The sequence below is a fragment of the Bombina bombina genome, chromosome 1 (assembly GCF_027579735.1).
Source record: "Bombina bombina isolate aBomBom1 chromosome 1, aBomBom1.pri, whole genome shotgun sequence".
Lineage (NCBI taxonomy): Eukaryota > Metazoa > Chordata > Amphibia > Anura > Bombinatoridae > Bombina > Bombina bombina.
This window is the reverse complement of record NC_069499.1, coordinates 34,143,339-34,170,406: the sequence shown is the minus strand read 5'-3', so window position 1 is coordinate 34,170,406 and position 27,068 is coordinate 34,143,339.

Genomic DNA, 27,068 nt, shown 5'->3' with positions numbered 1-27,068 from the left:
TGAACCGGAACACTGCTGGCAGCTATTGTAAATCTCACTGGTGTTTATGCAAAGGAGAACTAAGCCACAAATTTACCCACAATAAATGGGACGCTGTCTCTTGGCAGCAGCATCTGAGGGTACAAAAGATATATATATTCATCACTCTGCACAGAAACGAGCAAGGTTGCAAGCACTCCTGGCCTGATTCATAATGTCTACCAGAAGGTTTAAAAAAACTGACAAACTCAATAAGCTTACATCTATGGATACATTTCTTAGATCCAATGCAGCCCATAAACAGCTAGAAACAACCACAATGGAGGCAGAAGAGGATTCTGATCTAGAGTCTGAACAAAGCAAGCCTGCAGACGATCAAACACCGGTAACCAAAGCAGACCTCAGTATGCTGGTGTCAAAACAGGACATTGCATCAAATTTTGAAAAGCTCTGGGATAAAATTGATAGTCTACATACTACAGTGACTTCCAGTCTAACAGAAATCAAGAACGAAATGCTTGAAATGGGAAACAGGGTGGAAGCCCTAGAAAATGACAAGGAGGATATTGAGGAAAATGTAGCTGTTATGTCGCAAACAATCTCCCTCCAACAACAACAAATAGATGACCTCCAAGACAAAATGGAGGACATTGAAAATCGCACTAGGAGGTCGAACCTCCGGATAAAGGGTATACCGGAATCGATTGGACCAGCTGACCTTTTGTCTTATTTGCAAGGCCTCTTTAAAGCTACCACAGTGGCTACAGATGATACAGAATACCATATCGAAAGGGCCCACAGAGCACTCAGGGCCAGACCGCAGAAAGATATGCCACCAAGGGATGTGATCATCAAATTCCTCAGGTTTCTTGATAAAGAAAAAATCTTGAATGCATCTCGGAAGAACCCCACGTTTAAATACCAGGGGAACGTGGTGCAATTCTTTCAGGATCTATGTGTGAAAACACTACAACGACGAAGCACACTTCGACCATTAACCTCATTGCTCAGAAAACGCCAGATCACATATCGCTGGGGTTTTCCATTTGCCCTTAACATACTTAAAGATGGTAAGATAACTTCAATCAAGACAATACAGGAGATTCCTGGGGCTTGTAGGACCCTAGGTATCGAAGCACCGGACATACCGCCTGACCCCGATCTCGGGGAGAAGAGAGGGACACAAATCTTAACACATCCTCTCAAGAGATCCAATTGGATTAAAGTGAATAATAAACGATCCAAGACATGATTCCTTATCTGACTGGAACTTTATTGGTGGCAGATCGAATTTAGGAGATTGGTGAGACTCTTTTCTAAAACACTATCAGAGATGTATTTTGAAAATTATATGCAATATACTTAGACTGTCGTGGATGGTGAGCTGAAACCACTAGAACTTATTTTGTATACACAGATTATTTTGTTAACCTAACACGGCTCTTCAATTTTATTATTCTTCATCCACTACCACCTATGGTAAACAAGGGTAATAGTATGAGCTACAAAGTATCACTGGTTATATGTTATATCAATGCAAATTAGGGAAATTTTGTATTGTTATTACTGTTTTTTATTACAGGATTATGTAAGTTTTGTTATGTTATTTAATTGGTTTGTTTTGTGCCAAGTCAACTGCATCTTTGTTAACACCTTTTTGGGGCGCTACACCGAGGTTAAAAATACAGGGACTGTAGGAATAGACGTACAGAATAGCACAGAATCTGACACTTCAGATTACCTAAATAACGAAAAGAGATGGTTATATACTGATGTATGCATTATTTTACTGAAATATTGTTATGGCTGAAAAACTACACTTTCCTGGAGTAAACTTGATTTCACATAATGTGAGAGGCCTTAATTCAGACATAAAAAGGAGGAAGGCACTAACACAATATAGAAAGCTTAAAGCAAATATTCTATTCTTACAGGAAACTCACTTTCTGAAAACACAAATACCCAAATATTGGTCCAAAGAATATTCGCAACACTTTCATTCCACCGCTAACACTAAAACTAGGGGAGTCTCTATACTGATTCATTCATCCTTGGGTTTTGAACACAAAGACACAGTGAAAGATAGTGAGGGCCGCTATCTAATAGTGAGGGGGAATATACAGGGGACTGAAGTACTCCTATGCAATATCTATGCACCCAATGAGCAACAAGAACCATTCTTTAGATGTATAACTAATTTGCTTACCAACTGGTCCAGATCGAGAATCATATTGGCGGGGGATTTCAATATAGACCTTGTAGCACTAGGGAGGGCGACGACAGGGAACATTTCAAAAAAGAAAATAAGACAACAAAGCATAGCTAGGAAGGTTGATGAACTATTCCGGCCACACGGGTTACAAGATACATGGGTCACACTGTACGGCGATACTACTGACACAACTTATTACTCCTCAGCGCATAAATGCTACACGAAAATTGATTATGTTTTCACAAGTCAAATATTGCAACCTACATTACGTGAGGCACATATACACACTTGTGTTTGGTCGGACCATTCTATTACACAGCTTCTCCTGGGATCCCTTATGGAACCAAACAGAACCAAAACATGGACTTTCGACCCGACCTGCCTGAAACACCCTACCACAAAAGACAGATTACTAAAAGACATGAGTGACTACTGGAGAATCAATACAGACTCCACAACAAACCCTATCTCGGTGTGGGCAGCCCACAAATCAGTTTTCAGAGGACTATTAATAAAAGAAAAAACAAATTACAAAAAACAAGCTAACATTCGCTATCTGCAGCTCCAGCAAGACATTAATCTTTTAGAAAAGGAACATAAACAGACTGGCTCCCAAAATATATTGAACTCCCTAAACCAAAAGAAGGCAGATCTACTAACATTATTAAACAACAATTCTATTAGGGCAGCCCAAAGACTTAAAGCTAATTATTTTATCTATGCAAATAAGCCTGATAGGTATTTAGCTAAAAAAATTAGAGAGGAGTACCAGTCAATGTCCATTCCACATATACAGAACACATCAGGCAATATCACATCTCACCCACAAGAAATTGTGAACACTTTTGCAGATTACTATAAAAAGCTATATGATGGGGAGAAAGTCCAACACAACACCCAAACGCAGACTATTCTCGAGAGGTTTTTGAACTCCGCGAAGCTACCACAATTAACTGAGGAAGATCCAGACCAGTTAAACTCAGCTGTTACACATGCTGAAGTGGTATTGGCCATAAAGGAGCTCAAACCAGGCAAAGCCCTGGGACCGGATGGATTCCCGGGGGAATACTATAGGCTTTTTAAACAGCTATTGACCCCCCACATAGTTAAATTTGCCAACCATGTACTGGAGGGCCAACCTATACCCGCTGACCTCCTACAAGCCAAGATAATTGTAATTCCCAAAAAAGGTAGAAATGCTTCGCTGTGCTCAAACTATAGACCCATATCTTTAATAAACCAGGATATTAAAATCTTGACCAAAATACTTGCCAATCGCCTGAAACACATCTTACCCTCTATCATACATCCAGATCAGGTTGGCTTTGTAAAAAATAGAGAGGCTCCAGACAATATCAGACGAATGATTACGGTTATAGACTACGTACAACGCGAGCGGACGCCTTCTCTGATCCTGTCATTGGATGCGGAGAAGGCGTTCGATAGAGTGGACTGGGTATACATGAACACGGTGCTGATAAAGATGGGATTTACGGGATCTTTCATGAAAGCAATGAAAAGCTTATATTCAACACCAACAGCATATATCAGAGCAATAGGACACCAATCTGCAACTTTTAAAATTCTCAATGGCACAAGACAGGGTTGCCCACTTTCACCCCTCCTTTTTGCGCTCTGCATCGAGCCATTTGCTGCAAACATAAGAAATTCCCCAATCATTACTGGCTTGCAAATACAGCAGTCCCAGCACAAAATTGCACTATTTGCGGACGATGTGCTGCTGACAGTAACAAAACCACTCATTTCTCTCCCTCACATATATGACATCATACAACAATTTTCGGACGTTTCGGGATACAAATTAAATCTAGACAAATGCGAAGCACTCCCACTAAACTTACCAAAGCAGACCATCAAACTGATTGAAACAAATTTTGATTTTGACTGGGTGAAAAGTGATTTGAAATATTTGGGGATAAAACTAACGACACACTCTTCTCACCTATATAAAGCTAACTATATACCCATGTTTAAGTCGATTAGAGCTGATTTGCAGAAATGGAAGAGTTATAACTTCTCCTGGTATGGGAGGCTTTCGTCAATTAAGATGACGGTACTCCCGAGACTCCTGTATTTGTTCCGTACCTTACCCATAAGCATAGATAAATCTGACCTTAAAGCTCTTCAAACAGACCTTCATAAATATCTTAGAGGGTCTAGAAACGCAAGGATACCTCATGACACACTCACTAGACATAGACAGTTGGGGGGAGTGGGACTCCCAAATCTAAGGGACTATTACTCGGCAGCTAGACTGGCCCAAAACTCTCTCTTAGGGAGAAGACAGGAGGACATACTATGGCCTAAATTAGAAGCACTCGTAGGGGGCTATGATGACCCAGGAGATATACTATGGGGTAAAAATACTGATGAGAGACTTAAGATTTCTCAGAACCTAATTACCAAGACGACGATCAGAAATATTCAACAAGATAGAAATATACAACAAGATAGAAATATACAACAAACAATATGCATTTTTACCGGCTAATTCTTTAATAAGACCCATAAAATATATAGTTTCCAGAGAATCTAGTCGCCTCATAGATAAATGGGCACACAAAGATTTATATAGAATAGCAGACTTCTTGGTCAACAAGAAAATTATAACGTATCAACAGCTTCAAGATAAACTTGGAATGATACGCCTTCCCTGGTTTTTATACTTACAGATAGCTTCGGCTGTTACATCATATCTTAGGTTTGGAATAGAGTCCAAAGGCACAACCATCTTTGAGAGGTTGTGCAGTGCGGAGTTTAGACAGAAAAGTGCGGTATCACATTTATATTTACACATCCAAGAATCACACACAACAACAAAATCTCCTGTCATTCTTCGGTGGGAAGCGGACTTAGAGAGAACATTTGACTTAACAACATGGAACCAGATTTTTTTAAACTCAGCTAGAGGCTTATTGGGAGCGGATCTGAGGGAAAACAATATAAAGACAACTTTTCGCTGGTATTTGACCCCTCTAAAAACAGCGCACATGGTTAAGGGAGGCACCACACAGTGTTATAGAGGTTGCACGCAATTAGGTACATATTTTCATATGTGGTGGGAATGCCCAAATGTTCAGAGGGTTTGGCTAGACCTGTCCAAGATGTTAACCACCATACTAGAGGATCAAGTTATATTGACACCTATGCAGGCACTATTGAACGTCGATGATTTGAGGTTTAACACACCAATAAATAAGTTAATTAGAATCTTATGTACAGTGACCCGCACAGCTATAGCAAAACACTGGAAACTAGGAGTGCCAGAAAGGGGGGAGATACTGGGAAGGATTAGAAACATGTTTGACATGTGTCAGACAGCTGCTTACATACAGGATACAGTTGAAGTCTTCAACCAAGTTTGGTTCTATTGGATTCTAAATGAGAAGCAAATATAAGGACGAGATAACAGGAGAGACAGAAGGAGACAAAGATATGAGTATAGGAGAAGATGGGAGGGATTGGAAGGTGCGCTCTGAGGGTTCATAAGGTACGATGATTTGTTAAGAAACGTTTATTGTTCATTTATTAATATGATTTATGCAGTTGACTGGCATAGGGGTTACATTAGTTAAATATGTTGATTGTTATATATGTTTAGATACAGAAAATTAAATAAATAATTGTTGGCTTCAATAGGAGCTATGATTGACGACACATGGTAAAGAGTGACTAACAGAACTCATTAAAAAGGAGGAAGCGGTGGACCATTAGAATCTGTTAAATGGCTTACACTTGTTTGAAATTTGTCAACTGTTTTTTTTTTCCACCGAACTGACCCATGTATTGTTCACACTGTACAACAATAATAAAAACTATTTCAATCTAAAAGGGCCTTTTGTAGGGCATTGCCCTAAAGAAATCAGCTATTTTCCCTGTAATAAAATACAAAGACCCCCCCAACAGTAAAACCCACCACCTAACCAACCCCCCAAAATAAAAAGCCTAACTCTAAAAAAAAACCTAAGCTACCCATTGCTCTGAAAAGGGCATTTGTATGGGCATCCTCTATATACAGTCGCCGCCGTATACTGATTATTCAATGCAAGGGAGCCTTTTCAAAATGGAATCCCTTGCATTTCTATTGACTGATTTGATTTTGGAAATTCAAATCAGCTAATAGGATGAGAGCTACTGAAATCCTAGTGGCTGTTCAAATCATCCAATAGGATGAGAGCTACTGAAATTCTATTGGCTTATTTGAATAGCCAATAGAATTTCAGTAGCTCTCATCCTATTGGCTGATTTGAACAGCCAATAGGATTACAGTAGCTCTCATCCTATTGGCTGATTTGAATTTCCAAAATCAAATCAGCCAATAGGAATTCAAGGGACGCTATTTTGAAAAGGATCCCTTGCATTGAAGATTCAGTATACGGCGGCTACCGTATGAAGAGGATGCTCCGCGCCGGATGTCTTCAGGATGGATCCACTCTGCGCCGCCGGGATGAAGATAGAAGATGCCGTCTGGATGAAGATAGAAGACACCGCCTGGATGGATGAAGACCTTGCAGCCTGAATGAAGGAAAAGAGCTGATTTCTTTAGGGCAATGCCCTACAAAAGGCCATTTTAAGGGCTATTGGAAGTTTATTTTAGGCTAGGGTTTTTTTTATTTTGGGGGGGACTTTTTTTATTTTGATAGGGCTGTTAGATTAGGTGTAATTGTTTTTATTTTGGATAATTTTGTTTGTTATTTTTCGTAATTTAGTGTTGGTTATTTTTTGTACTTTAGTATTTTTTTATTTTTGTAATTTAATATTTTTTATTTTTTGTAATTGTATTTAGTAGGGTTGGGTTTTTTAATGTGTAATTTAATTTATTTAATTTGTAGTTATTTTAATTTTAGTATAATAGTAATTTTTATTTATTTTTAGATAGGGATATTGTAATTTTAATTTTAAGTTAAGGGGTTGTTAGATTTAGGGGTTAATAGTTTAATTTAGTTTTTGGCGATGTGGGGGGCTGGCGGTTTAGGGGTTAATAGGTTTTTTTTAGTGGTAGTGATGTGGGAGGCCAGAGGTTTAGGGGTTAATAACTTTATTTAGTGGCGGCGATGTCGGGGAGCAGCAGAATAGGGGTTAATATCTTTATTATAGTGTGGGAGATGTTGGGGTGCGGGGGAATAGGAGTTAATAACTTTAGTATAGTGGCGACGATGTCGGGAAACAGCAGAATAGGGGTTAATAAATGTTATTAGTGGTGGCAGTGGCGGAAGCGGCAGATTAGGGGTTAATAACTTTAAAATAGTGTTTGCAATGCGGGAGGGCCTCGGTTTAGGGGTTAATAGGTAGTTTATGGGTGTTAGTGTACTTTGTAACAGTTAAGTTATGAGTTTTGTGTAACAGTTTTGTTGCGTAAAACTCATAACTACTGGTCTCAGATTGTGAAACGGATCATGTCGGTATAGGGTGTAACGCAAGCTTTTTAGCCTCACTGCAAAACTCGTAATGGCAGCGCTATGGAAATCCCATGCAAAAATATCATTTTTTGAGTGTGCGACTGACGTTGCATTACAGACTTAAAGGTTTGAGGTACAGTTATACCAACAAGACTCGCAATGGCTGCGTTGCTGTTTTAACGTTGAAATGGCCATTTTTTTCAGCGTTAAAACACGAACGCAAACTTGTAATCTAGGTGAATGTTTCTTTTTATTGCCCTGCCCCTGTATCACATGACAGTCAGTTACAGACTCATATCTGTATAAGAGCTGTGAAATCTTCAACAAAGGATAGCAAAAGAAGAAAGGATATATGATAATGAAAGTGCATTGGAATTTATGTTTAAATAATATGCTCTATCTGAACCAAGTTCCATTTTGACCATTTAAGGCTAACCTTACCCCCATTTTCATTTAATGTTCAGACTGTGTGATCATCATTTAAGTAAATACAGATTATTAATGCATAGGATACACTGTTAAAGTCCCTCTACGTGATCCAGAACGCCTCGGCCAGACTCATCCTCGACATCCCTCGTCAATGCTACATCACCAGACACCTGCAGAACCTGCACTGGCTCCCCATCAACAAAAGAATAACCTTCAAGCTTCTCACCCACGCATTCAAAGCCCTCCACAACATCGGTCCCGAATACTTGAACCACTGCGTTACCTTCTACACCCCTGCCAGACAACTTTGATCGGCCGACCAAGTCCTCCGCATCAGGAAAACCACAGCGGGAGGCAGATCCTTATCTCACCTGGCAGCCAAGACTTGGAACACCCTACCGCTGCACCTCAGACAAGCTACCGCCCTAACTAATTTCAGAAAGGACCTCAAGACCTGGCTCTTCGACTGAACTGCAACCCTCAGCGCCTTGAGACCCTTATGGGTGAATAGCCGTGCTTTGCAAGAACCCAATAGATAGATAGATTTAAGCATAGCTGCATAAGCACACTGCTACCCAGTACCAAGCAGCAAATATTAACCCTGTCCCTCCCACTCTCCCAGTGTCACAAAAGTGAGTGCAGATTTCCATTATTCCCCCTGACTGACTAAAAATAAAGGCAGCTGACTCTCTGAGCATTTATAATGTACCCTGCACAAGCTGCACTTCTCCTGCCACTGCCAGCAGACTCAGTGCCATTTCTCCTGCCTTGACTAGTACTAGGCTGCTGCTCATCCTCCTCCATACTCGACCCACTCCTCCAGTAGCCCCACCACCTAGGGCTGGCTGCTCTTCCAATTCCCACTCAGAGTCCAACCACACATGACTCTAGACAGTCCACTCCCCAGAGTCTTAACAACACGGTTAACTCCTCTCGCCTCAGCTCCTCAACTGACAACTGCAAACTGCCGGCGCTACAATTTAGTCACCTATGATGTCATCGCTGGTGAGAAAATGCTGCCTTATATTTTGGTGACTTAGCGCAAATGCATAGCACTGCCCCTTGGCAGTCAGGGTACTGTAGTCCCCACATCACACTAACTCAGCCATTATACAAGGTTACGGTGCACAATATAGTAGTAGCCTAGCTAAGTAAGCAGGGCAACTGTCTGGCAAGTGGAAGGCCAGCTTAATAGTGAGGCCCTGCTAGAAACATAAAAGCACCTTAGCACTACTATTTTTACACTCCATTTATAGGGGCCAATTTATCAAAGGTCTTGCGGACCTGATCCGATAGTGCCGATCAGGTCCACAAGACCTTGCTGAATGCGGAGAGCAATACGCTCTCCATATTCAGCATTGCACCAGCAACGCCAACCCCTGCAGACTCGCGGCCAATGGGCCACCAGCAGGAGGGTGTCAATCAACCCGATAGTACTTGATCGGGTTGATTTCCGGCGATCCCTGTCCACCTCATCAGAGCATAACTGCTGTTTCTGGCGAGTCTGAAGACTCGCCAGAAACATGGGCCCACAAGCTCCGTTCGGAGCTTGATAAATGGGCCCCAGTATCCAAACCAAGTTCTCTACATTCATTAGTGCCATAAGAAAAAGTTATAGCACATTATATAATTTTATTATTGCTCCTTCATTGCTCTTAACAGAATAATAACTATATTGCCTCACTTCATCAGCCAGTGCTGTTATCCCTAATATGCTGATCTCCAGTTATCCTGAAGCACCCAATCTAAAACCTTATTACATGGAACAAACTTCTCACTGCTTCACCTCAAATATCAACTCTTCAATCTCCTCTAACACCCATGTAGATAAATAACAGAAAACAGAAGGAGTAGAATTACGAATGGAGTGCCACTGAGGCTGGGGTTCCTATACTGGACAGGGGGTTGGTAGTGAAAAGAAGGGAAGGGGGGATTAGCTGCAGCAGTCAGAGGGACAGGAAAAAGGGGATGGGCATTGAAGGAGGAGGAGTTGGGGGAAGGGGTAAAGGGGGGCAGGGATGAAGCTCAGGTAATATAAGGTAGTGAAACAGGAAGTGAGGCACACTAATATTTTTCTTGTATTTCAGGAGGATGTGTAAGGAAGTCAAGAAGATGTCAGCAAGAAATAGAAGGATCCCTAAGAAGTTCCTGACAATACAATCTGGAGGACAAGAACTGTGCAAGCGCAGAGAAAGCTGAAGGGGCTGGAGAAGGAGAGAAAAAAGGAAGAAAGACCGGCGACAGGAGCAGTACCTATAGTAGGGCAGGGACACCAGGTGATGCCCACTGTGGGATACAAGGTCACAAAGCTAGGTGCGAGAGGGTGCGGAAGGGAGGCAAACCCGGAGCCCGGTAAGGTTCGTCAACAGGGAGGCTTAGCTAGCGACCCCCCATTGTTCTCTGATTCTGATTGTAGTGGGGCAGGGCATATGATATGGCAGCGTTACGAGTAGGGAAAGGAGGAGAGATGCACGGAGCAAGGGAGATGTGTGCGTGGGTCCCGGCAGGCCTAGCATGGATGGTGATGTAGGGAATGAGGGAGGATATAAGAACAGGGAGTGGGAGGACTAAGGGGAGCAGTCATTGAAGTGAGGTTTAATAATAAGGTGGCGAGTGATAGGGAGGAGGAAAGGAGGTGGGTAGAGGTATATGGTAGGGAGCATAAGGGGCAGAGACTGCAAAAAGGATACAGAACTGAGGAATTAAGGAAGGATCAACCCAGAATGATAAGGGATGTAGACGGGAATTGATATGTGATGATAGAAGGAGATCAGAGATGGGACGATAGGAGAAGCATAGATAAAGAAGGGGGCAGAGAAAGACGGAGGGATCAGGTCATGGGAGGGGAAAAGGAGCTGGATAAAGATGGAATGTTCATTGATGATAATGACCGTGGGATTGTATTGCAGAAAGTAATGGCGGACAGTGCAACAAAGGGCACAATGCGTGGAAAGGAGGTGGAAAGAAAGGCCCCAGATGCAGAAAGCAGGGGAGACTGGACGGCAGTGGGAAGTGTGGGAGAAACAAAAGACAAGGCGGGAGAAAGCAGAGGTCAACTGAAACAAGGTAAGAAGATAATGTATTGCAGAAATGAGGGGTCAGACAGTTCATCTGAATGGGATTCGGATGATGATAAAATTCAAGGGGAGGGTAATAGGAGAATTTTGACATTTTTAAAAAAGATATATGCAAAACAGGGGAAAAGAGTAGAGAATGATGTTACAATGGGAGGGGGTGATAATGAAAGGGAATTCAACGCGGATGATGAGGTGACGAGGACAAAACTAATGCCGTTAACAACGCACTTAAAGGCAAATATAGTACTGAGAGCACAGAAGGGCAAATATGTGGATGTGTTTGATATTACAAGGGAAGCAGTTGCGCTACAATCCAGGAGTGAAGAAGGGAAAGGGAGAAAACTAAAGCAGTCATTTCCAGAGTGGGTAAAAGGGATGTTAATATATGCGGAATGCTTTATTTCTGAGAATCCGGGTAAAGTTAAGGGCGTGTGAAGATAGATACATTTAATAGTGGAGTGTTACATAACATATGGGGGATTTGGATGGAAGGACTATGACGGGGAATTTAGGAGGGGTAACCTGCAATTGCATGACAAAGGAAGGAAGGAGTTTGGAATTAAGATATTGTATATCTGGACAAGGTTGATAAAGCCAGCAGACGGCACAGTACAGAGACCAATAACACAAGGGAGAGTAGTGAAAGTAGAATGGAAGGAATGTTGGGCATACAACGACAGGAGGTGTGACAGAGGAAACGGGTGTAAATTCATACATGTATGCACATATTGTGGTGGTTGCCATGCTGGGGTAGATTGTAGAAGGAGTAACGGTGGGGCAAATAAGCAGTTTTTTGTGGCAAAGGGGGAAGCGGTAACGGGGGACAATGGGGAATGGCCATAATGCCGCTGAGAGTAGATAGGTTAACGTAGGAGTAGGTAAACTATACCAAAGATGACAACAGGGTGTTATTGACAAGTGGTTTAACAGAGGAATTTGTGGTACCAGTAAAAACAGATTGTGGGGCAGGTATATTTAGGAACTTAAAATCTGCAACAGAGTACCCGGCGGTACTGCAGGAAAAATTGGAAAAGGAAATTAAATTGGGTAGAATGGCAGGGCCATTTAGGGAGATACCTATTCAGGATTTAGTGATATCGCCCCTGGGCGTGGTGCCTAAAAAAATATAAGGGAAATTTTTGGATGATACATCATCTGTCTTATCCAAAGGGGAAGTTAGTAAATGATGCGATTGATAGAGCTGTCGCTTTAGTGCAATACCATTCATTTGATACAGCAGTAAAGATGCTAAAATAAGGTTGGGAAGGGGGCATTAATGGCAAAGGTTGACATAGAATCTACGTTTAGATTGTTACCTTTAAATCCGGAGAGTTTTATACTGATGGGATGTAAATTTAACGGGCAATTTTATGTAGACAAATGTTTGCCGATGGGCTGCTCAGACACATGCTCCATATTTGAGAAGTTCACATTTTTGCATTGGTTGCTGGCAGTAAGAACAGGCTCAGATAGAATGATACATTATTTGGATGATTTTATGGTGGTGGGCCCAGCCAGGACTAGCGCATGCACTGAATTAAAGGCACCTTTACTCAAAATGTTAGAAGAGCTAGGGGTACCGGTGGCAGCGGAATAATCTGAAGGGCCTTGCGAGAGATTGTTGTTTTTAGGCATAATAATTGACACAGTGAAGGAACAATGCAAATTGCCGGAAGAAAAAATATAGAAAGCACGACAGTTGATAAGGGGAATGCTGGGAAGAAAAAAGGTTACACTCAGTGAGATGCTGGGAGTGCTTAATTTCACATGCAGGGTTATTCCGGTAGGGAGGATTTTCAGAAGAAGACTGGAATTGGGTACAGCGGGAGTAAAAAAGCCTGAACACATGATCAGGCTAACAGGGGCTATGAGAGAAGACATGAGAGTCTGGGATACATTCCTAACGGAATTTAACGGAGTTAGAATATGGCCAAGAGTGGCATCAGTGAATGAGTTGGAATTTACTGCTAGAACTGTTCCCTATTGTGGTGGATGTGGAAATGTGGGGGCACTTTTTGGAAAACAAAAGTATTATATTTTGGTCTGATAATCAAAGTGTAGTGGACGCGATTAACAACTTAGGGGGGGTTAGCTGCAGGAGTCAGAGGGACAGGAAAAAGGGGATGGGCATTGAAGGAGGAGGAGATGGGGGAACATACACAGGTAAAGGGGGGCAGAGCTGAAGCTCAGATAATATAAGGTAGTGAAACAGGAAGTGAGGCACACTAATATTTTTCTTGTATTTCCCTCCCACCCACCCTGCATTAGGAACGGTAAAGAAAGACGGAATCATATTGGAGAGGTCACAAAGAGAAGAAAGAGAGCAAACAAGCATGGATATGGGCACAATGCTGACCAATTGGTTGGATCTTTATAAGACCGCCTGTGTTTTTCCCTTAAGGACGATATTATATCAGAAATCAGAGGAATTACAATGACCAACAAATTTCTTATACAATATGGGAAACATAGAACTGATTTTTACAACCCAGGATCAGAAAAAAATGAATACATATACAGTTTTTAAGTTAACCCCTTAGTGACCAGACCATTTTTCAATCTTCTTACCGTTAAAGGGGCACTAAACCCAAATTTTTTATTTCATGATTCAGATAGAGCATGCAATTTTAAGCAACTTTCTAATTTACTCCTATTATCAATTTTTCTTTGTTTTCTTGATATCTTTATTTAAAAAGCAGGAATGTGATGCATAGGAGCTGGCCCATTTTTGGTTGAGAACCTGGGTTATGCTTGCTTATTGGTGGGTACATGTAAGAGTCCAATAAGCAAGTGTTATCTATGGTGCTGAACCTAAAATGGGCTGGCTGCTAAGATTTACATTCCTGCTTTTAAAATAAAGATAGCAAGAGAACAAAGAAAATTGATAATAGGAGTAAATTAGAAAGCTGCTTAAAATGCCATGCTCTATCTGAATCACAAAAGAAAGAATTTGGGTTCAGTGTCCCTTTAAGGACCAGGGCTGTTTTTACATTTCTGCTGTGTTTATATTTAGCTGTAATTTTCATCTTACTCATTTACTGTACCCACACATATTATATACCATTTTTCTTGCCATTAAATGGACTTAAAGATACCATTATTCTTATCATATCATATAATTTACTATAAAAAATTATAAAATATGATGAAAAAAATTGAAAAAACACATTTTCTAACTTTGACCCCCAAAATCTCTTACGCATCTATAACTACCAAAAAACACCCATGCTAAATAGTTTATAAATGTTGTCCTGATTTTAGAAATACCCAATGTTTACATGTTCTTTGCTTTTTTTGCAAGTTATAGGGCTATAAGTACAAGTAGCACTTTGCTATTTCCAAACCATTTTTTTTTTCAAAATTAGTGAAAATTATATTGTAACACTGATATCTGTCAGGAATCCCTAAATAAACCCTTCACATGTATAAATTATTTTTAGCAGACAACCCAAAGTATTGATCTAGGCCCATTTTGGTATATTTCATGCTACTATTTCATTGCCAAATGCGATCAAATAAAAAAAATCTTTAACTTTTTCACAAGCTTTAGATTTCTCACTGAAAATATTTACAAACAGCTTGTGCAATCATGACACAAATGGTTGTAAATGCTTCTATGGGATCTCCTTTTTTTAGAAATAGCAAACATATATGGCTTTGGCATTGCTTTTTGGTAATTAGAAGCCTGCTAAATGCAGCTGCACACCACACTTGTATTATGCCCAGCAGTGAAGGGGTTAATTAGGTAGTTTGTAGGGTTAATTTTAACTTTAGTGTATAGATTACACTCCCACCTGACACATCCCACCTCTTGATCCCTCCCTAATCCATCTCAAACACCTCTCTTTCCTCCCCCACCCCACAATTGTCAACCCCATCTTAAGTACTGGCAGAAAGTCTGCCAGTACTAAAATATAAACAGAAAAGAAACTCCTGAATAGATTAGAGAATCCAAAAATAATCCCTTTGCGTATTATTACAAGAGTACTATGGACAGCCCAGTAATGGATCACATAGCACTCACTTGCAAAACGCAACAGATGATGTAGTCACCTTGCTAACCTCTAACCGCTTACAGCTATATGAGTGTTTCGTTTGTTTTACACATTTATAATAAATGATGAACTTTTAACTGCTGATCCATTACTAGTCTGTGCATGGTACTCTTGTAATAATATGGTAAGGCGCTATTTTTGGAATTTCTAATCTTTTCAGGAGTTTCTTTTCTGTTTATATTTGATTCTCACCTGCCTACAACCATCCCGGAAGACACCGTGCAGCTGCAGGAGGTGAATCTGGCGTGTAAGGACAAAACGCCTATTTGGACAAATCAAGGTATTTCCTTTGTCGTTTTCCGCCCAGTTTGCTATACCCAGTGCTCATTTTTATAAAATGCTTTTTTTTAATGTCATTTTTTTATATATATATTCTGCAGTGTAGGATCCCCCCTTAGCCCCCAACCTGCCTGACCCCCCAAACAGCTCTCTAACCCTCCCCCCTCTACCTATTTGCCACCATCTTGGGTACTGGCAGCTGTCTGCCAGTACCCAGTTTGCTTAAAAAAAAATCAAAAACATTTTTTTCTGTAGTGTAACTGCAGACCCATTCCATACCGTACCCCCATCCCCAGATCCCTTTCTAAAACACTTATCCCCCTCCTTCCCATTCACTAAACATTTGCCATAGTGTAGCGGTCCCACCCACCCTCATGCTCGCCCCCACCCCCTCACGCCCGTTCCCGGACCTCTCATGTCATTACCGGACCTCCTTTTGCCCCTCCAGCAATGGGCCGTCCACCCGCCTTCCTCCTATCCCTCCCACACCACCAATGATCGGCACCATCGCTGGCCGATGCAGAGAGGGCCACGGAGTATGCTTACCAGAGGGTATTGCAAGATACCCCAATATCGAGGAATCGCTGCAATACCCTGAAAGTGTCTGGAAGTGATCACGATTGCTTACAGCGCTTAAAACCCCAGAAGACATGCCAGGGACGTCTTTGGTCATTATCGACCATTTTTGTAGGACGTGCCTGGGAAGTCCTCGGTCGTTAAGGGGTTAAGACTATGGGTTCCATGTAATACAAGTGGACGCACAATGTTACTAAGCAGCAAATCTGTCTACCAGTAGTATCTGCTGTCAATCCAGCATTCACTGGTAGAATGAGAATCCCACCACTTGCTCTCAAGCACTGGTTGTATATCTCCGTGGTTGGATCAGTCCAGACTGATTTTATCTTGCCAACTTTTAACTTGTGGTTGCAAGCATGAGCACTATATGCTTATTTTCTCTTACTAGTTAATTGCTAATATAGGTTTAAATTAAAATTCTTATTCGGATCTCCAATATGGAAACAAGAATATAAGAATTTCCTCATGCTCTTTGCAAAGGATTTCACGATAAACTATAACAAGACATAAAAATAGAGAGCTACCAACTGAGTTCACAATTGCTCTGAGCAAACACAGAGGCTCAACTGGACTTTAACATCCTAGGTTCTTGTAACCACTCAGTTCCGAGGTTTGCCAATGAAAATAAACTTGTCACAGGTTAAGTAATGTCTGTCTGTGAAAGGACCTTAAGGTTGGGAAGTGACAATACAAACATTGCCCCAGCATGGAAGGAAAGACCCATGACTTGACCAATAGTAAGGTACAGAAAGGATAATCCAAGCCAATCCGTCAGGACACAGTTCAGAAGTCAGAAACTCGCAGGCAGAAGACAAAGTCAAATTGTTACCAATAGAGTAATCCAGTCCAAGCAAAGGTCAGCAGCAATCGGGCAAAATGTCAGCAGAATTACAGTCTAAAATCAGGGTTAGAGAGAGAAAAAGTAGCCCACTCAGCAGAAGAATCACGGGCAAAGAGGAATGGAAGGCGGGCTTTAAATAGTGCCCTGAAGGCGTGCTAACCAGCATCAGAGGATCACTGCGAACAGTGTGGATGGAGGATGTGTGCTGACCTGAGTGTGCTAACCATGAGTGGATCTGACAGCCAAAGTTGAAGAGCACAAGAAAAGCGCTAACTGCAAATGTGTTGAAAAGCAGCGACCAATAAAGGAGCATGTAGGTCACAAGCAGGGACCCACAATCTCTCTGAGATGGGGAACACTTTCCAGAACACCAGATACTGAATATGGTTTCTGCATACTCGTGAATTAAGAATATGTGCCACTTTGTATTCGTGTTCTCTGTCGATGAATACAGGAGTAGGATGAAGTACTGGTTTAGTGAAATGGTAGTGTATCGCTGGTTTTAATAACGGTACATGGAATACAGAGTGTATCCGAAGAGAGGGGGGTAGCTGGAGTTGATAAGCTGAAGCATTAACCTGTTAAAGGGACACTGAAACCAATTTTTTTCTTTTCTTTCATGATTCAGATAGAGCATGAAATTTTAAGCAACTTTCTAATTTACTCCTATTATCATTTTATTTTTGTTCTCTTGCTATCTTTATTTTAAAAGCAGGAATGTAAATCTTAGCAGCCAGCCTATTTTAGGTTCAGCACCATGGATAGCACTTGCTTATTGGAGTCTTACATTTACCCACCAATAAGCAAGCATAACCCAGGTTCTCAACCAAAAATGGGCTGGCTCCTATCTGAATCATGAAAGAAAAAATGTGGGTTTAGTGTCCCTTTAAATAACACAAAACGGACTGATGTAGCTAAGTCCAAGTTTTGTAGCTGGTTGTAGGTGGCACCCAATGCTTTTGATTAGCAAATTTCTGGTATTGGTCTTTAGCAAGATACCGATAGTTTTTTATTCATTTGTAGTAATTGAGTTCTTTCATCTGCTGCTGGGACCCCAGATGGTTGGTACAAGGGGAAAGTTCCTTGGTTGATATACAAAAGAGGCATGAAAAGGAGTGGTCTGGTGAGCTGAATGATAGGTGAAATTATGAGCAAATGCGGCCAAGGGGAATAAGTCTGTACAATTGTCTTGAGTGGCAGATATGCTTCCAAATCCTGATTGACCCTTTTAGTATGTCAATTGGATTGTGGATGGAAAGCTGAGGATAAAGAAATTGTAATTCCCAGGTTGCAGCATACTGCTTTCCAAAAGTTGGACACAAATTGGGTTCCTCTATCAAAGACAATATTACAGGGTAAGCCGTGGAGGCGAATTACATGAGTAATGAAGTGAGTTGCCAAACAGATGAAGGGAGAAAAATAAAGTGTGTTATTTTGGAGAACCTGTCTACAATCACCCAGATAGTGGTATTCCTTTAGAGGCAGGTAAGTCAGTAATAAAGTCCATGGTCAGATAAGTCCACGGCTGTTTGGAAACTTTTTGAGAGCTTTTAGCAACCCATGAGGACTGTAGCAAGCTGTCTTGTTAGAGGCACAGAGATTACAATCAGAGATTACAATCAGAGACGTAGTCCTTGACATTGAAGTACAGCAGATAACTTGGTAGGATCCATGGAGAAGCCAAATGTGGAGATATTATACCCCAAAAATGCAACAGAAGTTTGGTGAAAAAGGCACTTTTCTAACTTGGCATAAAGGTGATTCTCCCTAAGTCGTTGAAGTACCAATTTGACATGCTAGATATGTTCTGACATATTTTTTATGTAAATGTGGATTTCATCTAAATGTATGGTTAAAAATTTGTTTAATTCATTCCTAAACACAACATTCATGAAGCGTTGAGAAACTGCAGGGGCATTGCATAGCCCAAATAACATGACTTGATATTCGAAGTGTCCGAATCAGGTTTTAAATGCGGTCTTCCACTTGTTTCCTTCCTTAATATGTATGATATTATAGGCTCCACCTGAGATCCTGTTTTGTAAAAATAGTAGCTCCTTGAAGATAATAAAAAAGCTTTAGAAGAGGGTAGGAGTCTTTTATCGTAATTTGATTGAGTTCTCTGTAGTCGATACATGGCCTTAGTCCCCCATCTTTCTTTTCTACAAAGACAAATCTGTCTCTAGCAGGAGAAGAGGGACAAATTAACCCACAATCTAGGTTTTCTTTGATATACTCATCCCATGGCTTTAACTTAGTTTGGGAAATGTGCTTGCTTTTCCCTTTAGGGATTGCAGTTCCTGAATACAGATTTATAGCACAATCAAACTCATGATGAGGTGGTAGGGCTTATACATTCTTTTTAGAAAACACATCTGTGAAGTCAGAGTATTAACTTGGTAATTCAGGTACAGAAACAAAGGTAAGAATAATGTCTTGTTTGTACTTAACAGGCTAAAGAAGACAATGTTTGAAACATTCTATTTCCCCAAAAGACAACTCTCTGGTAGACCAGGAAAATACAGGATTTTAATAATAATGATAATAATACCTAGTCACAGGGAGGGGGCGCTAATGGTATAACCTACAAACTAGATATATAGAAAGTGATATAAATCCTATTACATGAAAAATAAAATATATGTGTGATATATTGTAGAGATCAGAAAGTCCTCTTTAAATCCAAAGGAACAGATGCTGGCTGCCTCCTCCTCACCGACTGGTCCGGGTTAACTGCGAAGAATAAGGAAGAACAAAGGGGCGCCTCATGTGTAGTATCATCAAATGTAAATGGATACAGTAAGTAATATAGCCAAATGGGTACTCACGTATTCCAAAAGCACACCAATGTGCTGGTAGGTGCAGGCTGTAGATTTGGACAGGTGTAACAGCTCACCCACAACAGGAATTTTTCTTGTGCTGTAGTGCTGGGATAAAAGAAAACACAAAGACAGGCAGTACATGTGCTGATCATTCAGAGTACAATTATATTAGCTTTGGTAGATAGCCAAATGGGTACTCACATTCAGGCTGAGCACACTAATGTGCTGGTAGGAGCAGGCTGGCAGATTAGGGAAAGGTGTGACAGCTCACCCCATATGCAGAACTCCAAGATAGGCTGTATTTCAGGAGCATACAGATTTGAATGGTTTGTCTTCCATGTATTGATCAGTATAGCAGGCAGGTAAGGTGTGTCCACTCAAAACGTTTGTTTCATAAAAGATATTTATTAAAAACAAAGTTAAAAGACAGCAATACAAAAAAAGTGGATCAGGGGTATTCCAATGGCCCCCCACAAATGCAACGCGTTTCTCAGTTTAAAACACCATTTCCTCAGGCATATATTCACCTTACCACTAACCCTGCTTTATATATCTGCTCCCTGACTGAAATTAACATTTTCCTCCCCTTAGAGGGGCGTGTTCTCTAATTAGTATGGGACACCTGTTGGTCCTGAATCTGCTTACATGGTTAACTAATGTTCTAGTTATAATATTCTACAAATATAGCATAACTATTATAAGACCCATATTACATCCATTAAATTAACTTAAATATAAATGAAAATAAAAACAGAACTTAATTAATTTCCCATCATACATTTCTTATATTCCTTTTTATACAAAAGTATATTATTTCATTCCATACTTTTTAACAGACAATATATATTCTCTTTTTATTGCACTGTTTGTATATATAAACAAACAGCAACAAAAATGAACAACCCTTCCTCCATATGATATGGGTATCGTTTTTCACATTCAAATGGGTTAGATCTAACACTTAATTTCAATGGGTGATGAGTAAAAGTTCCTTTTGTTATTGTTGTTAACCTGTTATGTAATGGAAATCTCATTTGTTACCCCCCCCCCAAACGATAGTAGCGAAAAAGTTTCCCACGTATACATTCATATCCTACCTTTGTATGTGTGAATCGTTCGTTTCTCTCCCCTAGAAGATAATATGTACATTGTTACCGTCTCAAGCTGTATCAATTTCCGCAGTGTATTGCTGGCCCAATGCTTAGGTGCTCTACATTTGCACTGTGTAACGGGCATAATACACTTTCATATTTTATTCCAGCTGAAGTTTAACTGTGATAAAAACACGATGCATTTCCGTGTTTGATTTCAGCTGGAATCTGATTGGCCCATGTATGCTGATGCCGGGGTAAGGCGTGTACATTAACAAAGTAACCTATCAAAGCGGAGGTGTGTGTGCTCATACTGTCGCCCCTTCGAACAGCTGATAGCTAATGCAGCATCAACAATGGTTTTAACCCTTTTCTATTAAATTTGAGGGTTTATTCTGTTTGATTCTAGTTGGCTATACTAGGAGCTCATCTTATATTCCCTTCTCGGATATCATACAGTTTATATCTACTATACGCTGATAATACCTCATACATGATTTTAAAGTTTAACCCCTTGTGTAACTTAATCTCAGTTTTAATGAGTTTTGTTAATGTGAAACTTAATCTAAATTCTAATGAGTTCTAATAGTGTCAAATATATAATCTGACTAATCAAATATAAAGTGTGAAATGTATCATCTGACTAATCAAATAAATCCATCTTCAAGTGATATAGCCAAAAGGATTAGACCCTCTAGATGTGTATATTTGCCTAATGGCACTATTCTCTGTATTACAATTCTTTTATTCCTACTGATCAGTTCGAATATTATTGTATATAAAATTGTATATATATGTATAATGGCTCTAAGTACCTGTGTATTAGTTTGGATATTCTTTCAAGACTATTCATGGTGTGATGTGTGATATAAACTATAATAGTGATCTAACTATTATCAAGAACTCTCTGTTGCCAATAAATTCAACTAATTTGTGTTGTCTACAATGTTTAATGTTCTTATGATGTGAAGTGTGGTGTAACCTATAATTATGAACTGTGTATATAAACTATATATGTGTGATCTGACTATAAATAAACTCAATCTAATTTATATAGTTAAATACATTTATAATTACTAGGTGACATCTGTCTTATATATGTGCAATGATTTCCTCCATATAATTAGTTTTAATAATAACATATCTATAGTATACATAGTGACTCTACTATTAATAGACATTCCGAATTTCCTACCATATATAAAAATTATACATACATATATATATGAGAGAAGTGTCCATCCTAAATATAAATATACAAATAATAATAACAAAGCTATGAAGAACAATAAGTGATTGTGTGAAAATATGGTGATAGTATTAAATGTATATAAAGTGGTTAATATACCCTAAGTTGGGAACTAAGTCCACAAAAGAGTCTCATAGGAGATTATATATTGGTATGTTTATCATTCTAACAGATTATCTTATAGGAGATTATGTGCCCCATATACTTGATATATGATATAGCTATATTGCTAATAGCATTAACTCATGTTAGACCAATCCTAAATGGGATATCTTTCAGTGTGAACTATGTATCAATAATCAAACTATCAACTGATGGCCTACACCAGGACAACTAGGTGACCAATTGTCCAACCTTATTGTCCAACCTTAAAAGGCGGCTAAGTCCAATACTTAATTTAAGCCAGAGGGGAACAAAGATTGGAACCTATATATCCAATAGGTTTCCCTCTGGCGTAACTGAACGTATCTATTGGTCCCTGCCCTATGTGAAATATGTTCTATAGGGGTAATTTTAACTGAATGATGGTTACCGTTATGTTGGACTGTACTGTGTCTTGCTATACTGTGTTTCATGGAGCACTTCTTAATATTTCTCCAATGCTCACTCCACGTTGTGCGAATTTTTCTGCAAGTGTGGCCTAAATATTGAAGGCCGCATTTGCATGTGAGGACATAGATTACATAGTCTTTGCCACAATCTATCCTACTCTTTATTGTAATGATATCTCCTGTGGTGTAGCACCTTATAGTTGTATTTCCATGTGTAATATGATCACACATATGGCATCTGTGTTTATTACATCTGTATGTCCCTAATTTTCCTTTTCTATTGGTAAGGAAATTGAAATCATGTATATTCTTCTTTTTTGATATCACTATTTTGCTTGGTGCAAGTTTCTGTTTGAGAGTAGGTGCTCTACGGAACACTAGTCGTGGAGTTTTATTCACACTATTCTTTAAAACAGGATCTTTAAGGATTATGGGCCAATGTTTATTTAAGATCTTTCTAATTAGTGTATGTTCAGAGTTATATTGGGTAATAAATACAGGGTCTTTAGAATATTCTTCATTTTTCAATTTATGTGTTCCTTCTAGTCTGGGTGCGAGGATAATCTTTCTATCCTCGTTCCTTGCTTTAATATAATTATCTGTAATTAGTTCGATAGGGTAGCCTTTCTCCCTAAATCTTATTAAAACTTCAGATTGTTTATCATAAAGTGCCAATGTGCTACAATTTCTCCTGGCTGTAGGGGATGTTGGTCTTCCAACTATTCAGATGGTTGCTAGAGAAGTAGAGGAAGTTATTACTATCCACCTCTTTAAAATAGGTGGAAGACTCAACATACCCCACATTGATGTGCTTTTGGAATACGTGACTACTCATTTGGCTATATTGATTACTGTATCCATTTACATTTGATGATACTACACATGAGGCGCCCCTTTGTTCTTCCTTATTCTTCTAAATACAGGATTGTTTAACTGTAAGCAAGGAAGTCCTAAAATTATGGGTACATTAGACAAAGAGACTAAATCAAAACACAAAAGTTCTGTGTGAAGAACCCCTATGGTAGTAGTGAGGGGGTTAGTTTGTAAGGTGAAGGTGACTAAACCAGAGCCTAAGGGCTGTTCAGAAATTGTGGCGATGTGAAATGGTAAGTCTTTAAGTTGGTTAGAAAAGCCTTAAGTTTTAGAGACGTTTTTGTCCATAAAGATCTCAGCTGCACTGAAATTATTTTGTACTGGAGAGTAGAGGGTAACATTAATTTACTCTTGTTGGAGGGTGCTATCTGAGTTTGGCTTAATTCTGTACCTCCAAATAGAACTAAGCCCTGGCTTTTCCTGCCCTGGTAGGGCATTCCTTGAACAAGTGACCCTTTAGACTATAATACAGACAAAGACCTAGGGATCCTCTGCAGAATATTTCAGCTTCAGAAATGTAAATAGAACCAATTTCCCAGGATTATTCCTGCAGATAGAGAGGGAGCTGCAGTAGATGGAGGATTGAACCTAGCTGCCAATCTAACAAAAGGTTTGTAGGCCTTTCTGACCCATTCTTTCTCAATTTGTCTTTCCTGGTGACTTGAATCAAGCTTGATACATGGAAAAATAAATTCTTCAAGGGAGTCCAAGCTGAAGTTAGTACACAGTTCAGAAGTCAGCAATGTACAGGCAGAAGACAAAGCCAAATTGTAACCAATAGAGTAATCCATTCCAAGCCAATTTGGCAAAAGGTAAGCAGAATCACAGTCCAAAATCAGGTTTAGAGAGAGAGCAAAAGTAATCAAAGGAATCCGCAAAGTTACTTGAAGAAGTAACGCACTCACAGGCACAAAGGAACGGAAAGCGGCCTTTAAATAGCACACTGAAGGCGCGCTAACCAGCATCAGAGGATCAGGATGAACAGCGCGGCTGGATGACATTCGCTAACCCGAGCGCAGTAACCACAAGGGGACCTGACAGCCAAAGCCAAATAGTGCACAAAGGCAGCCTAGTGCGCTATTCAGAAAGCACTAACAGGAGCTCTGATGAAACTATAAACCGTTTTTTTTTTTATTTTAGAAAAACGAAAATGGTCCTTATTTTTGTTGGTTAATGTTCTTTGTTATTCAGACATAGGGGCATATTTATCAAAGCATCAACTGAAAATACACTTGAATCCCGCGTCGTATTTGTTGCGAGATTGATCCGCCGTAGTTATCAAAACATCAAGATCGTCAAATGTTGAAATTTGTGACATCATATACTCTCCCGCAATCTCAATCCGACGCAGATCGATGCGTGCGTCATTACAGATGTTTCGAAGTCACATTCGACTCTATTTGACAATTTTCTCAATTTATCAAACATTTAAAAGGTACGCTTGCGTCTATTCCAACGTACCTAGTTTTCAATCCGCAACCCTTGAGGCTGCGGATGCCATAGAAATCAATGGGAGTCTGAAAACACAGAAAGCTTATGTTCGATGCTGCAAGAGAATGAAGTATAATACATAATAAAAGCAAATTAGATACTTTATTAAAATTGTATACCATTTCTAAATCAAACAATATTATTACTCCACATTTGATGCACTAGTAGATATAGGGATAAAAATGAAAAATAAATTACTACTTATGGATTATGTTACAACTTTGTCTTTCATTACAAAGCAAGAGGACAATATTATTTATCCAATTTTTTTGTAAATTTCTGCCCCTAACTTGTCGCACTAATATAGAAATAAAAATGAAATAAACACACAACATAATATAGCTAACATACACCTAGATTTAGAGATCTGCGATAGCCTTAAAAAGCAGCGTTAAGGGGTCCTAACACTGCTTTTTAATGCCCGCTGGTATTTAGAGTTTGGCAGGTACAGGTCTACTGCTCAGTTCTTTTCCGCGACTCGAGGCTACAGCAAATCCCTTTACGTCAATTGCGTATCCTATCTGTTTAATGGGATTTGCCTAACGCTGGTATTACGAGTCTTGGAGAAAGTGAGCGGTACAGCCTCTACCTCCAAGACTCCTACCGCATAAAAAAGTCAGTAGTTAAGAGTTTTATGGGCTAACGCCGGAACATAAAGCTCTTAACTACAGTGCTACAAAGTACACTAACACCCATAAACTACCTATGAACCCCTAAACCGAGGCCCCTCCACATCGCAAACCCTATAATAAAATTATTTAACCCCTAATCTGCCGACTGGACACCGCCGCCACCTACATTATAGCTATGAACCCCTAATCTGCTGTCCCTAACATCGCCGACACCTACATTATATTTATTAACTCCTAATCTGCCCCCCCCCCAATGTTGCCGCAACCTAACTACACTTATTAACCCCTAATCTGCTGACCGGACATCGCCGCCACTTTAATAAATGTATTAACCCCTAAACCGCCGCACTCCCGCCTCGCAAACACTATAATAAATTTTATTAACCCCTAATATGCCCTCCCTAACATCGCCTACCTACAATTATTAACCCCTAATCTCCCTCCCCCAACGTCGCCGCTACTATAATAAAGTTATTAACCCCTAAACCTAAGTCTAACCCTAACCCTAACACCCCCCTAAATTAAATATAATTTAAATAAAACGAACTAAAATTACTATAATTAAATAAATTAATCCTATTTAAAACTAAATACGTACCTATAAAATAAACCCTAATATAGCTACAATATAACTAATAGTTACATTGTAGCTATTTTAGGATTTATATTTATTTTACAGGCAACTTTGTATTTATTTTAACTAGGTACAATAGCTATTAAATACCTAGTTAAAATAATTACAAAATTACCTGTAAAATAGCTTCAATAGATCTGTTGTATGTCAGCCATGAATGCTACAGGTTCTTTCCTGAACCTGATCAATACTCCTAAGAGACTGTTAGTAAGGTTAGGTCCAGTAAGAAGAACACTATTGAGTGACATGCCTTCATACTGTGCACTTGAATCAAACACAACCCTTATTTGACCTGGTTTGCGTGGATTATAGACGCCAAATGAAGGAAGATACCAACATTCTTCTTTTAGTGGAGGAGCTGGCTCTGCATGCTTATTTTCAAATATCTTCTGCATGAATGATACAAAGTGTTCTTTTATCTTTGGATCTTTCTCTAGAGTACGTTGTAAGGAAGAAAGTCTAGAGAGTGCTTGAACTCTGTTGTTAGGTAACCTTTGTTTTGGATTGCGAAATGGCAGAGGGGCTACCCAACTGTTTGAGTCATCCTTGTAAAACTCTTTGTCCATTAACTTGAGAAATTCTTTATCTTCGATAGAAGGAGCTAGTTTATTGTCATGCTGTGTTGTGTGGAACACTGTACTTCCAATGTTGTCATCATCTGGTAAGGGAGTAACTATATCATCTTGACTGGCATAGTATGAATGTTCATAGATTCCAGATTTCTCCTTTACATGGTAGTGATTTGGGCATGGCTCAAAGTAAGATGGACGTCCATTAATTAACACATTAGTTTTCAATTAATTAACACATTAGTTTTCAAGGAGTTAGTAATATCTGTTCTGTAGATCTTTCCTATA